The sequence below is a fragment of the Amblyomma americanum genome, chromosome 4 (genome assembly GCF_052857255.1).
Source record: "Amblyomma americanum isolate KBUSLIRL-KWMA chromosome 4, ASM5285725v1, whole genome shotgun sequence".
Classification (NCBI taxonomy): Eukaryota; Metazoa; Arthropoda; class Arachnida; order Ixodida; family Ixodidae; genus Amblyomma; species Amblyomma americanum.
In genome coordinates this window covers 54,779,153-54,792,313 of record NC_135500.1, presented here as the reverse complement: position 1 = coordinate 54,792,313, position 13,161 = coordinate 54,779,153, and the positions used below count along the sequence as shown (strand labels likewise).

The following is a 13,161-nucleotide window of genomic DNA, read 5'->3' as shown; positions in this document are numbered from 1 at the left end:
AAAATGATAATGTCTGCATGTTTGACCTTCGTAATTGGTTATTGCTAACATTTTTTCCGCATATTCAGCGCTGCAGAGAAAAACATTACGACGCCCGACGTTCCACGGGAAAACAAACGAACGCTTGGGCTTTTTGTGATGCATGTCACAAAGCGCGCGCTTGAAGAAAATAACATGCACGTGCAGTAAGCTACGCGCCCAGCGCCAGGCGTCGTCATCAGTGCTGTTAAGCGCTGAAATCTTCCATTAGGCCGGTCTCACCAAACCAGTTAGTGCGCCTGTGGTAGTGCCTAAATAAGCATGCAGTACCTATTTCACTTTTTCTGAAAATCATAACAAATTTCTAGCTTTCATGTGAGGTTGGGATTGAAGCAGTTTCTTACACATGAATCTACGACTATAAAACATATTTAGAGTACTCTGCTGCGACCGGAAATTCGAACATGGAACGCTACGCAAAGAGCGACTTTTGTTTCTAGCGCCGTGGTGCAGTCAACGGAATGTTCAGGCGGAACAGTCAGTTAGATCCCCTGCCTGAGCTTGTTCTTGTTTTTTTTTTCTGGCTTGCATTGCGATTTGAATTACGCTCGTCTGACTACTCACACCATCGTGAGCCAAGAAGAGATTCCCTTTAAGCGTCTACGGGATCAGATGCGGAGTTTAAATAAGGGGTACGATAAGCACACCTAGGGGACACCGGACTGCCCTGGTTCAGGCCCGAGAGGCGTTTGTGAAACACGGCTTTGAAAAGTGATCTTTGGCTCCGGGACCACAGCGCTGGGTGACTACTGTACACGCCATTCACTGAATACGTGTTAAAGGATGCGTAGACTGCCGGCAATCTTCGACGTCCCCCTGCCGACGTTGTGCGGCCTAGAAGGGACAAGCTTGAACAGCGGAGAGCAGCCAGAAGAAGAGATGCCCGTAAGAAGAGATTCGAATGTCCTGGACCCTGTCTTCGCCTCACCAATAACGACACGTGCCTTGGCAGGAGGGTGAGGGAAGCGCCTTGGCGTGAAGTGAATAAGAGACGAGGTACGCGCTATGAATTGAGGACATTTAGCCCTTTAGCGTCATCAGTCAGTCCGTGGCGACGTATTTGTGGTACTAGCGCTTAAGCACCACTCCCGGGTCAGCACCAACCGAACAGCCACGGAAGAACGAGGGAGAGCATGCTAGTGCTCTGGATGGCCTCACCATAATCTTCCGAAAGTAGGACTGTCGCAGTGCCTCGCATTTTTCAATGGTACAAAGAGCATATTCTTTTTGATGCATCTCCCGCGTAATAGTGCACTGTTCTGCAAGATCTTTGTATTTTAGCATATGTTTATTATATCTGCATTCCTGCCTTCTTTTATAGACAACTTTGTATCTTTTCTCGAGTGTGATTAGAGATTCTTCTCTATCATCTCTTTGCTGTACAAAGCTTGTTTGTTTACCTTTCACTTCGACAACCAAACTAATGTTCAACAGTCTCGCATGGAAGCAGCAGTTCACAATTGGTAGCGAGGCGCTGGAACTGTTAAGGCAATACGTCTACTTGGGCCAGGCAGTGACCGCTCATCCGGATCATGAGAGTGAAATAAGAATGGGGTGCGGCGCTTATGGCAGGTTCTCTTAGATCATGAATGGCAAATTGCCAGTATCCATCAAGAGAAAACTACACAACATCAGTATCTTACCGCTAGTAACCTATGGGGCAAAAACGCGGAGGATAACGAAAAGGATTCATCCAAAGTTAAGGACAACGCAGCCAGTTATCGAAAGAAAAATCAAAGGTGTAACTTTTAGATACCGGAAGCGGGCATGAGGGAACAAACGCGGGTTAATGACATCCTAATCGAAATCAAGAGAAAGAAAGGGGCTTGGGCAGGGCATATAACGTGAAGGCAAAAGAAACGCAGGTCCTTAAGGGTAACAAAGTGAATTTCAAGAGAAGGCAAGCCTAGGCGGGGGCGGCAGAAAGTTAGGTGCGCGGATGAGATTATGAAGTCTAAGCGGATATCATGGCGGCAGCTGGCAAAGGACAAGGTTAATTGAAAATACCGGGGTATTTTAAAGAGGACCGGGGTTCAAATCCTGGTGCCGCGCAATTCTCCACCGGGTTTAAAAAAAAATCCGCGTGTCGATGGAATTGCATAACCAGGCCTGGAGTGCGGCCTGATCTCGGGGACCAAAACCGACAACGCACTCCCTCACCAGAGCAGGATTTGGCCACCCTGGTGTAGTACTTGGCCACAACCTTCTATGATCAAACCAATTAACCCTCGGCCCTCAGTCCCCAGCGGCTGCAGAGCAACTGACCACGGCGGCGGTCAGACCTGTGACGCAGCGGAGGGTGCTAAGAATCTCTGGCTCCGGACAGGCCGCCATTGGAATCTGAACCTGGCAACGTTTAACGCTAGAACTTTAGCTAGTGAGGCTAGCCTAGCAGTGCTGTTTGAGGAACTAGCGGGAATTACATGGGATGTGATAGGGCTTAGCGAAGTTAGGAGGACAGGAGAGGCGTATACAGTACTAAAGGACGGACACATACTGTGCTATCGCGGGTTAGAGGATAGACGAGAACTAGGTGTGGGTTTCCTCATTAATAAGGATATAGCTGGCAACGTAGAAGAGCTCTACAGTATTAACGAGAGGGTAGCAGCTATAGTAATTAGGCTGAATAGGAGGTACAATCTGAAACTGGTGCAGGCCTACGCACCCACATCCAGCCATGATAACCAGACCGTTGAAAGCTTCTATGAGGACGTAGAATCAGCAATGAATAAAGCAAAATCGCAGTACACTGTACTGATGGACGACTTCAATGCGAAGGTGGGCAAGAAGCAGGCTGACGACCACGCGGTAGGTGACTATGGGATAGGCTCTAGAAATAGCAGGGGAGAGTTATTAGCCGAATTCGCGGATAGAAATAATTTACGGATCATGAATACCTTCTTCCGCAAACAAGAAAACAGGAAGTGGACCTGGAAGAGCCCCAATGGTGAGATTAAAAATGAAATCGACTTCATACTATGCGCTAAACCTTACATCATTCAGGATGTGGCCGTCCTCGGAGGGTGCGTTGCAGCGACCATAGAATGGTAAGGTCTAGAATTAGCTTAGACTTGAAGAGGGAACGGAAGAAGCTAGCGAAGAAGAAGAACATTAACGAGTTAGCCGTAAGAGGGAAAGCAGAGGAGTTTAGGATAGCGCTGCAAAACAGATATTCGGCTTTAACTGAGGAAGATGATCTTGATGTTCATTCAATGCACGATAACCTGACATCAATAATTACGGAGTGCGCAGTAGAAGTAGGCGGTAGGACAGTTCGAAAAGATACCGGGAAGCTATCTCAGGTGACGAAAGATCTGATTAAGAAGCGCCAAAACATGAAGGCATCTAACACTACCGATAGAATAGAGCTAACAGAGCTATCAAAGTTAATAAATAAGCGCAAGGTAGCCGACATAAGGAAGTTTAATATGGAGAGAATCGAGCATGCTATAAAGAACGGAGGTAGCCTAAAAACAGTGAAGATGAAACTAGGCATAGGTAAAAACCAGATGTATGCATTAGGAGACAAGCAGGGCAATGTCATTAGCAATATGGATAAGATAGTTAACGTAGCCGAAGAGTTCTACACAGACCTGTACAGTATCAAATGTAATCAGAGCGCTAATGAGAAAGACAGCAGTGCACAGCAATGCGTCACCCCGCCAATAACGAAAGATGAAGTAAAGAAAGCCTTAGAAGCAATGAAAAGGGGAAAAGCAGCTGGGGAGGATCAGGTAACAGCAGATCTGTTGAAGAATGGAGGGGACATCGTGCTAGAAAAACTAGCCACCCTGTATACGCAATGCCTTATGCCCTCGACTGTACCAGAAGCTTGGAAGAATGCAAACATTATCTTAATTCATAAGAAGGGAGACGCCAAGGACTTGAAAAATTACAGGCCGATCAGCTTACTATCCGTTGCCTACAAAGTATTTACTAAGGTAATCGCTAATAGAGTCAGGGCAACGTTAGACTTTAATCAACCAAATGATCAGGCAGGCTTTCGTAAAGGATATTCCACAATAGATCATATTCACACTATCAATCAGGTGATAGAGAAATGCGCAGAATATAACCAACCTCTCTATATAGCTTTCATTGATTACGAGAAAGCATTCGACTCAGTCGAAACCTCAGCAGTCATACAGGCATTGCGTAAACAGGGGGTAGAAGAGCCTTATGTCAAAATACTGGAAGATATATATAGCAACTGCACAGCTACTATAGTCCTCCATGAAGTCAGCAATAAAATTCCAATAATGAAGGGCGTCAGGCAAGGAGACACGATCTCGCCAATACTGTTCACCGCATGTTTGCAGGAGGTTTTTCGAGGCCTGAATTGGGAACAGTTGGGAATAAGAATAAATGGAGAATACCTAAATAATCTGCGATTTGCTGATGACATTGCCTTGCTGAGTCACTCAGGAGGTGAACTGCAAATCATTATCAACGAGTGAGACAGGCAGAGCAGATCGATGGGTCTAAAAATTAACATGCAGAAAACAAAGGTAATGTTCAACAGCCTAGCAAGGAAACAACAGTTCACAATTGGCAGCGAGAGCCTAGAAATTGTGCCGGAAAACGTCTACTTAGGGCAGGTAGTGACAGCTGATCCGGATCATGAGAGGGAGATAACTAGAAGGATAAGAATGGGATGGAGCGCATATGGCAAATTCTCGCAGATCATGAGTGGCAGTTTACCAATTTCCTTCAAGAGGAAAGTGTACAACAGCATAATCTTACCGGTACTCACCTACGGGGCAGAAACGTGGAGGCTAACGAAAAGAGTTCAGCTTAAGTTAAGAACAACGCAGCGAGCCATGGAAAGAAAAATGATAGGTGTAACGTTAAGAGATCGGAAGCGGGCAGAGTGGGTGAGGGAACAAACACGGGTTAATGACATCCTAGTCGAAATCAAGAGAAAGAAATGGGCTTGGGCAGGGCATGTAATGCGAAGGCAAGATAACCGCTGGTCTTTAAGGTTAACGGAGTGGATTCCAAGAGAAAGCAAGCGTAGCAGTGGGCGGCAGAAGGTGAGGTGGGCGGATGAGATTAAGAAGTTTGCAGGCAAAGGGTGGATGCAGCTGGCAAAGGATAGGGTTAATTGGAGAGACATGGAAGAGGCCTTTGCCCTGCAGTGGGTGTAGTAAGGCTGATGATGATGATGATGATGATGATGATGAATTGAAAATACATGGTAGAGGCCTTTGACCTGCACTGGGTGTAGTCAGGGTGGTGGGGATGACTACGACACATTACCTGGCTTGCTAATAGTAAACTTTGCGCACCAAACGACCCTCCCCTCCCTCTCTGTCACTTCGTAGCGGGATTTCGACTGAGCTTGTCACGCTAAGTCGAGGGAATCTGCTGAGAGATCAGAACAGCTATTTCCTAACGCTCTAACGGTGTCTGGAACTACACACGATCAGTGTGCATGTGACACCGATGCATAAACAAGAAGAGACGGCAAAACACATTGTTCTGACATGTGCGACGCTCCAGCCACATGAAATTGGAAATACTCTGGAGCAGGCATTGGGATTCCCGCCGGCTGGCTAATCATACTGTGGACGTCGGAGGGTGAATTGGCGTGGCTGGTGCCACCAAAAAAATCTAAATCACGCGTGATAGCACAGAAAAAAAATTGGGGCGTGCCAGATCCGTAGGCGCATAATGTCACCTTACAACATTCTTGCGAAACATGGGGAGTCTGGAAACCCTGAGGTCATAAAGCGGAAAGGCCCAAATCCAAATCTGAGATTGCGTGGTTCTAACGGGTGCTTAATGGTCGCTACAAAAAGCATTATAGCAACATTGTTTTTTATGATTGATAGCCTGAGAGGTACTATAACATCCCCTCTAAGCAATTTCAACGCTTCACGAAGGAGAAAATTGTAGCTGTTGAGTAGTTTTCGGGAGGTATTTTGGCAACACTATGGTGTCTCCGCTGAGAGGTTGAAGATTATCATACGATTTCCTTACGCCCCTGGTTGCAGGGCTTTCGCGGCAGGTTGTTAGCAGCGGCTTGCAAATGCCATTGGTGGCCTTCGACCATGTGACCTGAGCAGCAGGGGAGCAGGCTTGGTTTCGACTTCGCTGCAAGATCAGCGAAGTGCTTGAATGTGGCGATGTAGCAAAATAGGACAGATCGGCTGCCTTTGAAAGTTTAATTTTTTATGTTTAACTTCTTTAAATTAACTACTTGCACCCTCTGTTGTCTATGGCAGACTTGTGCGTGCTTCAAATGCACAGCGCACAGAGAATCAGGCATTGCGGTTGTATTAGTTCAGCTGATTATATTCGCATCATTTGATTCTCGCAGAAAGCCAACTTAATACTCGTTACAGCGGAAGCCATCAGGCATCACAGCAAGTAAATTACAGCGCACAGTACCTTTGAATATCGCTACCGCAGAGTTTGTTCAGCTTTTTAGTGGGGATGAACAACAACCAGTCGACAGCGCACATTCTCATCATTTATGTGCACCTTAGTGTTTTTTTTTCACATTTGCAAAGTTTCTGCGAACTTTTTTAATAATTATAGGTGAATTAGCCCAGTTAAATTCTATGCAGGTAAATACATCTGCGTGAACTACTTAACATTGAGTTTCTCAGAGCTGCTTTTATATACTATTTATTCTTATCCGTAAAAACTGTCAGCCTGACTGTGTAGTTTATTGCTCGCATGCACGACACTGTCCTCAGTATTTACCATCAGGTGCGTCCGCCAAACTAGACTGCGTTCAGCAAGTTCATTGGAGTGCAATTTCTCTCTTCGTCTTTGGTCCATCGTTTAGACTGCTCAAAGTAATATAGCCATCACTCGATTTCAGATTACGCGATATGGAGTAGCAATACACACTAATACATCGGTGCAACGCCCACCCGTATGATGTGCGATGACAATATAAAGCTGATGTATACATGTACTTGGATCTGAGCTGTGAGCATTGCATAAGAAAACGAAGTTGCGCGTTTTTTCGCGTACCATTCGATACCTCGTACAGGTCGACTCACTAAGCTCAGGAAGAAAAACAAAACACTAGCCGGCACTTATACCTGCTTACATGCTGTGAAGGCGAAAGCATTAGTGTGTCGTCGTCACCGTTCGATCTCGACGCGAGTTGCGCACTCCTAAATGAAATGAAGACATGGCTCCGAACGCTGACTCCACAAAGGTCAGAGTGGAACATTCGGGCACACGGCTCGAATACCTGTCGCGAATAAGCCTTTAACTTGACTAGAGCATGTCATCATCATCAGCCCGACTACGCCCACTGTAGGGCACAGCCCTCTCTCATGTCTCTCTAATTAACCGTGTCCTTTGCCCACTGTAGCCACCGTATCACCGTAAACGTCTATGTTGCGTGTAATGAAAACTCTTATGACACCACCCGGATCGTTGTACTACAAACGGTTGCGTCACAATTTTTATACGAAAATTGGTATTTGAGGAAACCAAATCCCGCAATAAATGCCTCACATCTCGGTGGACACCTCAACAGTGCTTTAAGGGAAGAGGTAAAGAGTCTGAGAAGGTAAAGAATTGAAGGTACTTATGTCTTCAGTTCGAACCTCTCTCGCCACCTAGCTTCCAACTCGACTAGCACATGTAAGGTATATGCAACAAGAAATCCTATGACAAGACCTGGAGCGTTATGTGACCAACGGAAATGGTAGAACACAGCTTTGGTATGAATGTTCGGAAAACCGGACCACAAGGAGGCCTGCCAGTTATGCAGGCCCACCGACAGACACGATACATACGTCTCGCGAGAACCACCATCGGCAGACACATCCTACACACCCTCAGTATAAGGATACCAGCCACGGATCTCTCCCGCCTCCAGGTCCCCCAACACATTCACCCCGAACTACTTATTAAACTCCTCCCCAAAAACATGCGCCCCACCTACCATGAGCCCCACCGCAGAGCTCGCGCATGGGCGCTCCACAAACAATATGGCACGGAACCGGATGCTGTGTGGGTGGATGCCGCATGCACAGGCGAGGACGTGGTTGTAGCCATCACGAACCCCTCCCTACAACCGATTGCCACCCTTCACATAGCCCCCACTGCCACTTCAGAGTAGGCTGAAAAGGCCGCCATTGCCCTAGCACTCACGTGCATGGAGGCCTGGTATATGCTATTGGACTCTAAAACTGCCATATTAATTTTTTCCCGCGGGAGAGTTCACGTCCCTGCATTTTGCATACTGAACTCCCTCGCTGCACACTCGCCCCGCCACATGGAGCTCATATGGGTGCATGCCCACGCCAGGAATCATGAAAATGAGGCAGCCAACGCTTTAGCCCGAGGTTCTCTCAACCGGGGACCTGCGGCCTCCGATCAGGGGTCCTCACGGGAGCGAACGCATTCATTCAGTGAACTAACGCAGGCCTGCAAAGCCAAACGTCGGCTCTACCCCCACCTCATCCCTCCCTCGACAATTATCACTAGACACTTTGGAGGCGGCTCCAAACATGCACCTTACCCTTCCCTGGTATACGCTCGCGCTATCACCAAGCCCACACAAACCCCTCCTGTACCCTCTGCCACCACCCCAAAGCCACTCTCGATCATATCCTTTTCCTCTGCCCGGCGGATCCTCCCCCGCGGGGCCTGGAGCACCTCACCACTTGGGAGGCCTGGGAGACCCTACTGCGCTCCGAGGCCCCGCGCAGCAAGCCATCGCCACAGGCCGGGCTGCCAGCGTCATGAGCCTCCTGGATATGAACGTTTCAGTGCAGTGGGCCCGTGCGGGGGCCCAAGGACCTGCGTGTCCTAAACGCCCCGCTGTGCCTATTAAAGTTTCCACCACCACCTGCTAGTTATGCTATACGAGTAAATGGCGCGTCGGAGGCAAAAGGGGGGGATGTGTCTACTGCTGTGTTTTAATTGTGCATGCCGTCGTCGCACTCGCCGCTTAGGCGTCCAGACAATGGCCGTTGGGACGCCATCTTTTTGGGACCATCTGTCGGCTGAAACGACGGTCGGCTGCGCAATTTCGTCTAATAGGGGTAGTAACGCTTTTGCCTTAAAAAAAAGCTGGCTGGGTTGAACGCGGCTGAACCTAATGTACAGAGCGGAAGCTCGATTGAGCATGGCCATAGACGGTTTACTGTGGTTTAACATTTCGTAGTTCTATCCTTCGCCAACGCACCCTGTCGACGTTCTTGATCATAAGAATCGTCAGATTCAATCAGTCATCTACGATACACAGCCGAAGTACTGGCTCCTGCGCGCGAATCCTCCGTGGCTATCTGCGAAAGTCAAGCAACGCTTCGCGCTTTTTATTGTCTTATCAGAGGAATGGCTAGTCACATGCGAAGTGCAAAGTGAGTGTCGAATCACTTGTGAAGGCAAGCGAACTCCACAGGCTCCGCGCGACGTAACTGCGCCGAGGCGGGGCAAGTCACATGTTATTACGTCTCAGCCACAAACCCGCTCCGCCGCTCGAAGGTCATTCTTCGTAGCGACGTGCCCTTGAGGTTTTGCATTATTGAAGCACAGCTTCCGGTATAAAATTCACTGTGGTAGTGCTCAACCATCGGCAGTTTCCAAGCTCTCAATGAGCAATTACGCTGACCGGCACAGTGGAACAAATTCCGCAGCATGGCGGCGGCGTGTGAAACACGAGATATGCCATGCCACACCCCTGCGTATATCTGAAGCACTTTTCGCCGACATTTGCGAAGGCTCAAAGGCCACTGCAAAGCACGCCTTTCTACAGTATCGTCTGTGGTGTCGTTGTCCTCTACTTTCTCGAATTTGGAGACGAGTTTGCGCCTGGTCCTGGTTGCGATTCACGTATTGATCAACCGCCGAATTCAGAGAGTGTCGGTTAAAAAAAACGGGCTGCTCGGTATGCGAATAAATACGATACTTTAAGGTGAGATATCGCAGCACACCTGGTCACTAACGATTTGCGAAAATACGAAGCTCGCGTCATGCTATACTTTTGCATCGCTTTGAGAAAATCTTACTTCCACCCAAAATCAGTTGCAGGTGCTTGGTAAGGCCGCTCTACTTAAGATACGGCTCCTTGTGTGCGCACGATATTTTTTAGGAGTCAAGAATTGATGAAAAAAATGTAGTTGAGCTCCACGGACGTTCTTTTATTTCAAGAAAATGGTGCACATTTTTTTTAAAAATGTGTGTACTTCACTAATGATGAGGAAGAAACGAGACAGTGCGATAAACAATAGCTTATCCATTAAAAAGTTTATGCTTTTTGTACAGCACTGTGTACATTGCAAGCCTAAGCGTTCTGTGGGTGTTTTTTAAACCGTAACTTTAATTTCTTTGTTGTAAAGGAATATAGAAACATTCATATATCAACTTTCGTCTATTTTAAATTATGTGGCCAGCGCAGTAAATTATAATTCACAAAACTACGAACTCAGCCGCTCTGGCTTAAACGTTTAGATGAAGGCTCGATGACATTGCCATTTGATTTTATAATTATAGAGTCAAGTGCGCCTTCCTAAATTTTTTCCATTCCAGAAATGTCATCGATCGACAGCGAGCAGTAATAATTCACCACCCAAAATTGTGCTTGTACAGCGATGTATATAAAGAGGTTTGGTAACACTGAACTTTATGCTTTCCCCTTGGGCGTATTTGGGAGTCACTAGCTTCTTTGTCCGGAATGCTTCCGTGCCTGCTTTTCTTGTTGCAAAAATATCCATGGCGCGGAAGAAATACATGCCCACTCCAATATTATACCAGTCCAGACAGCAGACCGCAGGTTAACGCTGAAGATTTTTTACGGGGTTAACGTCCCGAAGCGAAACAGGCTATGAGGGACGCTGTAGTGAAGGGCACCGGAAATTTCGACCACCTGGAGATCTTAAATGTGCACTGACATAGCGCAGTACTCCGACCTCTATAATTTCGCCTATATCGAAATTCGACCACTGTGGCCGGGTTCAAACCCGCGTCTTTGGGGTCAGCAGCCTAGCGCCATAACCACTGGGCCACCGCGGCGGCTTGGTTGACGCCAAAGAAGACAACAGGTTAACAGACGGCAACAATTACGCTTTAGTGGTCTGTCAACACGTGAGTGAAAAAATAAAAATAGGGGCCGTTGGGACAACGCTTCTACACTAGAAATCCGGACAATGCCCAATTGACTGACACGTCCGCTAGTATTCACTCCGTTGTCAGTGGAAGCCATGCATGCTGCATCCTGGTGCTAATATACATAATACAAAGCAGAGGCTGCTTGTCGCAGAATTTAAGTTTTCTAAATGAAAACTCAACCGCTTTAGAAGGAAGCCATTAGCCTACCAAATGGAAGAGGCAACTGTTCTTGCCCGCTTACCTCGCCGAAAGCATGTCAAAAATAATTAGCAATATTATTCAACTGAATCTATTAGTTGTAAAATCCGTGCCAGGACCGCCACTCCCTCATTTTAACTTACAGGCCGGCATAGCCAAGTGACACAAACAGCGATAATTAAGAATAAAGTGCGGTCGAATAAATACACCTTACTTACTCGCACTGGTCACAAATCTGCGACGATAAAGGCGGTTTTGCACACAATTGCGTGAATGCGAGTAGAAAGTTAGTGGATGTTTGTGATTGCATGAGAAGTTAAATAAGGTTTTTATTCAGAAGGTTAATGAAGGAAACGTTTTTGCGGTCTAGAGAAGCAATCACTGATCGTAGCCAAATTCAGGGCAGAGATCTGAAAACTTAGCAGAGATCTGAGCAGGTGTCGGCATCAGACCACCTGCCGCCTGACCAGGTCGTGCCAGCACTCATGCGGCAACAGCCTGAAGAAACCTCTGAGAAGGGTTGCGCGGCCGCACGCGAGTCACTGTCTCTCACACTCCCTCGTCGACGTTGTGTCGACGTCAACGTCTGCGGCCTGCCAGGCAACCGCGTCTACATCGACATGAAGACGAGGGCACCCACGAAAGTACGCTGCCACCGTTGAAACAAGGAAGAAGAGGAACGTTGCACGACGGCTGTAGAGGCGAACAGCGCGGCCGACGACCACCAATAAGGTACGAGCGCGCCAAGTTAGTCTCAAACGGTTGCGGCGTCAAGGACACGTTGCACTCCACAACCGCGAAGAGAACATCAAACGGTAGAAGCGTGCAGCCGACGTTGAGCTGCGACAATGTGAAAAGGCAGCAGTGCGACAGGGGCGCGAACAGGAAGCTCGGGCTCCGGCTCGAGCGGTACTCAGATTGTCCTCCTGGCCTACCCGGCTTCGCCTCCACCCGGGGGGCCGGTGCTGCTCCAGACATGGGAAGACTGGGAGACCTCACTACGCTCCTTGGACCCGGCAAGACAAAAGGTCGTCGCCAGCCGCGCTGCCAGCGTCATGGACATTTTAGGCATGAACCTTAGAGTGTGGTGGGGTCGTTCGATGACCCAGGGGCCCGAATTCGTCTGCACAATAACGTTCCTCTCTTTCCCTCTCTCTCGGCCTCCGGCGCAGTGGCAAGCGACGCATAACTCTAAAACGTTCACGCGTGGAAATATAATTCTCTCGCATTCACACACGTAAGCAGTCACAAGTCTGATGAGTTTGTACTTTTGTAACGCCCGCTGCACCTTTTTCATTCCGGAGCTCGATAAAGTGACATTTTCCGTACACTGCGGTTAACATCGGACCGCTAAACCCTTCATGTCAAGGCAAGCAAGAGCTAAATTACTTAGACACAAGATAATATGCTTAAGGTATTTCCAACTCACACACCTCTCGACAGCCGGCGCACACCAAAGTGTCTTCGTCTTCTCCGCAATAACTAATTTGCTAATGGTGATTGCTTTGTTACTTCACACTTCCGTATTAGAATGGGAAGCAGTGAAGACACCTAACAAAGGGCAAAAGCAACTCTAACTTCTCAGCTGACAAATAGTGCAGTGTGATACAATTGAAGGAGTACAAAATTTGAAACAAAAATGGTTGCAGTTTTGCTCATGTAAGCGTGGTTATGCAAAGCGAAAGGTTTTGCTATGCTTGGTTGTGTTGTAATTTAAACCAGGTTAGTCATAGACTAACGCATATTTTTCATTGTTTTTTGCCCCTAAAAGTTCAGTCTTACATGCACGGCGTCGCACGCGGGGTGCATGAAGGCGTGTTCTGCTTAGAACACAGCTGC

General features: G+C 47.6%; 1 protein-coding gene across 1 annotated transcript in view; it reads right to left on the bottom strand.

Annotated features, from left to right (window-relative positions):
• The window catches only part of LOC144129505 (uncharacterized), a 56,190-nt gene extending 43,402 nt beyond the window's left edge, over positions 1-12,788 (bottom strand). Inside the window, exon 1 of the mRNA XM_077663667.1 lies at positions 12,756-12,788. The gene's annotated coding sequence lies outside the window, so the exon portion shown is untranslated. The remainder of the gene's footprint in view (positions 1-12,755) is intronic.
• Between the last annotated feature and the right edge of the window lie 373 nt (positions 12,789-13,161).